We start from the raw sequence: 4,811 nt of genomic DNA, 5'->3' as shown, positions 1-4,811 counted from the left end.
GTTGGGGTATTGGTGTTTTTGTTTTGGTTATATGTAGGGTGGGGTTTTTGTTTTTTTTTGTATTTTGTTTGGTATGAGGAGATGTTGTTTTGGAGGTTAAGTTTTTTTGGTTTTTTTGGGTGAAGTGGTGGGGTATTATTATGGTGTTTAAGTTTAGTGGGGGTTGAGTTTTTGTTTGAGGTGTGGAGGTAGGTTAGGTGTGGGGGGTTTTTAATATTTTTTTTAAGTTTTTTTGGAGGTATTTTGGGTGGTTGGGTTGAGTAGGGGTGTGGTTTTTTTTATTTTTTTATTTATTGAAGTTTTTAGTAGGGGGTGGTAGAGGTTTTTGGGTAGGTTTTTGGTATGGAGGATTTTAGGGGGGTTTTGAAGTTTGTGTTTAGGTAAAGTAGGGTTGGGGGGGGTCGGGGTGTAGGGTTTGGAGGTGGTTTTTAGATTGGGGGTTTTGTATTGGTTTTTTTGTTAAGTTTATAAAGTTTTGGTTATATTATAAGGTTAGAAGTGGGTGGGTAGGTGATGGAGTTGGTTTGTGTTTTGGTGGGTTTTTTTTTTTGGGGTTTTTGTTTAAGGGTATCGGTTGGTTATTTTTTTGTTTGTTATTTGGGGTTTTAGGGTGGTGGGTGGGGTATTTAGTTTATGTTTTTTTCGGTTTGTTTGTTTTGTGGGGAGGGTTTTATTTGTAATTGTGTTTTTTAGTTTTTGTTTGTTGGTTTTTTGGGTTTTTTAGTTTTTTTTCTATTTTTTATGTGTTGGAAGTATTTAATTTTAGGTGATGGTTGGTTTTGTTTTGGGGGTGGTGAGGGGGGTTTTTGTTGTGGTTTTTGGTTTTTAGAGGAGTTTGGGGTAAGTGGGAGGAGTTTTAATTATGTTTTTGGAAGTTGGGTTGAGTAAGTTTGGGGTTGTAGAGTTGGGTTTTTGGTTTAATGGGGGGGTTAATTAAGTGGGGTTTTTTAAGGTTTTTTTTTTTTGGAGGGTTTTTTTTTAGGTTTGGTGGGGGGTTTTTAAGAAGGGTTAGTGGGGTTTTTGGGTTGGTTTTGTTTTAATAGTTAATTTTGTTTGTAGGTTTTGTTTTGTGTGGTTAATTTGTTTTGTTGGGGGTTTTTTTGTTAGGGAGTTGGGTTGTTGGGTGGGGGTAAGGTAGGTTTAGAGTTTGGTTGGGGTTTTTTTTGGGTGGTTTGTTTGTTTTAGGGGTGAGTAGGTTGTTTTTGAGTTTTTTTTAGTATGGTTTTATTTGGGGTTAAAATGTTGGTGTTTTTAGGAAGATGGTTTTTGTAGTTTGGTTAGTTTTTTTGTTGTTTGTTGGTGGTGAGGTTTTTTGAGGTTGGTAGAGGTTTTTTTTTTTTTGGGTTTAATTGAGTTTTAGGTATGTGGTTATTTATTTTGGTATTAGGTTATTTTTGTGGTAGTTTTTTTGGTTGGTTTTGGGGTAGTTGGTTTTGTTTGTTTTTGTTTGGGGTGTTGGGTTTAAATTGTAATGTTTTTTTGTTGGGGTGTGGTTTAGGTTTTTATTTTAGGGGTAGGGTTTGTTTGTATTTTAGTGGGGGTTGGGAGGTATTATTATTTGGTGAGGTTTGGTAGGTTTTTTAGGTTTAGGTGTGTTGTTTTGTTTTGGTTGGGGTTAGTTTTTTTTTTGTTAGAGGTTATGTTTTTTTTTTAGTTTTTATGTTTTAAAATTGAAGAAGTTGGTGTTGTAGTTGGTTTTTGGGTTTTAGGTGGGATGTTATGGGTTGAGTATGTTTAGTTTTTTTTTTTTTTGAGGGGGGTTAGTTGTTTTTTGGGTTAGGATTTAGGGGGGGGGTGGAAGTGTAAGTTTGTAGGGGGTGGATGTTATGGTAGAGTGTTGTGTTTTGTTTTGTTTGTAATGTGGTTTTTTTTGGGGGTTGGGGGGTTTTTTTTTTTATTGGGTTTTTTGTTGGTATTAGTTGTTTTTGTGTTTTTATTTTGGTATTAGGTGAGTAGGGGAGAGGAGGGTTGTGTGTTGTATGTGGTTTGTAGGGGGAGTTTTGTGACAAGGGTTGTGGTTATGGGGTGTTTTTTTTTTTTTAAGGGTTTGTATTTTTGGTGGTGTTGTTTAAGTGAGGTTTGGTTTTAGTTTTGGTAGGGTTTATCAGTTAGGTATTTGGAGTTGGTTGGTGTTTTTAGTTTTGGTGTGTATTATGTTTGGTTGTTGTTGGGGAAGGTTTGTGATAGGTTGTTTGGGTATGGTTTATTAGGTAGGTTTGTATTACATTTGGGTTTCGTGGCGGGGTGTTTAGGGTTTTTTCTAAGGGTTTAAAGTAGTGGTTTTAGAGTGGTTTTGTGGGTTGTGGGTTAATGTTGGGGGGGGAGTTGTTGAGTTTGAGTGTTTGTTGGGGTTTTTGGGTTAATTTTATTGGTGAAGTGGTGGTTTTATTTTTGGTTTGGGGGTTTGTTTTGTATGGAGGGGGTTGTTAGTTTTTTTTTTATTTTTGTATTTGGTTGGTGGTAGTTTGTGTAGGGGGAGGGGGTTTTTTTGGAGAGTTGTAGGTTGGGTTATATATGGGTGTGTAGGTTTAATAATTTGTTTTTTAGGTTGGTGTAGGTGTGGGTGGTTTAGTTTTGGTTGGGAGGAGGGGGAGTTTTGGTTAGGGTTTGTGTTAGGGGTGTGGGGTTTTATGGGTTTAGGTTTTTTTTAGGTGTTTTTTTTTGGAGGGACGTGGAGGGTTGTTGTTGGTTTGGTGGTGAGGTGGTTTTAAGTTATTTGGTTGGTGTGGGGTTGGTTGTATGTGTTTGTTTGGGTTTTTTTTGTTTTTGTGGTTTGGTTTGGTTTTTTTTTAGTTTATGTGGGGGGGTTTTCAAAAGTGGGGTGGGTTGTTGTGTTTTGTTGTAGGTGGGTTTGGGGGGGTTTTTTGTAAATATGGGTTTTTCGTTTGGAGAAGAGTGGTTAGTGTGTTTGGTTTTAGTTTAGGGTTGGGTTTTTGTATTGTTAAGAGGTTTTTTTTTTTTGGGAGTTTAATTTTTTTTCAGGGAGTTGTTTTTAGGGGGTTGTTGAGGGTTTTAGGTTTAAGTTTTTTGTTATTGGAGTTTTTTTGGGAGGGGTAGTATTGGGGTTGGTTTGGTATGGTTGGGTGTTGTGTTTTTTTTTTTTTAAAAGTGGGTGTTAGTTGTTTTTATACGGGTTGTAGGTGTTGGAGTTATGTTGTGTATGTTTTTTGTTTGTAGGTGGTTAGTAGAAGAGTGGGTTTTTGTGTTTTGAGGGGGTTTGGGAGGTTGGTTGTGTTGGGTTTGGGAGGTTAAGTTTAAGTGGGGTTGGGGGTTGGGGTTTTACGAGTTTTAGGGGTTTGTGTAATTTTTTTTAGTTAGGGGGTGTGTTTTATTAAGGGGGGTAGGAGTTTTGGGGTTTTAGTTCGGAGTTGTTTGGGTTTGTTATATTTCGGGGTTGGTTAGGGTGTTTTTTTTTGGGGGTAGGTTTTTTTGTGGAGTTGGGTTTTGTTTGGTTATTTGGGTTTTGGGGGTTTTGTTTTGGTATTGTTTTATAAGGTGGAAGGGGGTTGTTTAGGGTGGAGTAAGGGAGGTTTTTTGTTTTGTTTGGTTGTTTAGTTTATTGGTTGTTGGGTTTGGTTTTTTTTTTTTTTTGGAGTGGGTTGGAGTTGTTGGTAATTGGTTGGTGTGTAGTTGGGGGGTTATTTTTTGAGTAAATTAGTTTGGTTTTTTTTTGGTTTTGTGGTGGTTTTTTTTTGGTGGTTGTGGTTTGGTTTTTATTTTTGGTTTGGTTGTTTGGTGTTTTTGTGGGAGGTTTTTATTTATTCTTTATTTATTATGTTTAGGGGAGGTTTTTGTTGTTGTAATTTCGTTAATGGGGTTTTTATTTTGTGGTGAGGTATTTTGGTGGTGGTTTGAGGTTAGGGGTGTTTTTTAAGGAGGTGTTTTGTATTGGGAGTTTTTAATTTTGGAGTGAGTTTTTTTTTGGTTATGTTTTTGAGTAGGTGGGTGGTTTGTTGGTTTTGGTTAAGTTTTTTATTTGTTGTGTGGGGTTTTTAGAGGTTTAGGTGGGGTTTTTGGTTTAGTTTTATAGTGAGTTTTTGGGGTAGGGAAGTTGGTTGTGGGGGTGGGTTTGGGGTAGTTTAGGTAATAAGGTTTTTTAGTTGGTTAATAGTGAAGTGGGTGTTGTGAGGGTGTTGTTTGTTTTTGGGGTTGTATTTGTGTATGAGGGTTTGGTAGTTATTTGGGGTTTTAGTTTTTTTAAATCAGTTTTGTTGTTGGGGGGGGGTGTTTGTTTTATTTGTTTCAGGGTTTTGAAGTTGGTTTGTAGTCTTTTGTTAAGTGGTTAAGTTTTTTGTAAGGTTTTAAAGTTGGTTTTTTTGGGTGAGGGTTTTTTGTTTAGTGGTTAGGGGTTTTAGGAGGGTGGAGGTTAAAAAGGTTGTGGGTTTGGGTTTGGTTTTGGTTGGGTTTTTTTTTTTTTTGGTGTTTAGTTTTGAGGTTTTAGTTTTTTGTTAGTTAGTTTGAGGTGTTATGTTATTAGTTGGGTTGTTTGAGGTTTTTTGAGTTTGTGTTGATTGGGTGTATAAAGTTGGGGGAAGTGGTGGTGGTAGGGTTGGGTTGTCAGGGTATTTAGGTATTGTGTTTTTGTTTTGTTTTTTTTGGGTTGGAGTTTTTGGGGAAGTGGGTTTTTGTTTGTTTTTAGTGGTTTTTGGTAGGTTGTTAGTGGTGGGTTGGTTAGTAGTTGTTTTTGTTGGGGTTTTTAGTTTTTAGGGTGTGTTTTTGTGGGGTAGAGGTTAGGGTAGGTGAAGGTAGTGGTTTCTTTGTAGTAGGTTTAGGGTTGTAAGTAGGGTGAGGTTTTGTAGGTGAGGTTTAAT

This window comes from Dendrobium catenatum, unplaced genomic scaffold (genome assembly GCF_001605985.2).
Source record: "Dendrobium catenatum unplaced genomic scaffold, ASM160598v2 fragScaff_scaffold_1242, whole genome shotgun sequence".
NCBI lineage: Eukaryota > Viridiplantae > Streptophyta > Magnoliopsida > Asparagales > Orchidaceae > Dendrobium > Dendrobium catenatum.
Note: the sequence above shows the minus strand (reverse complement) of the source record.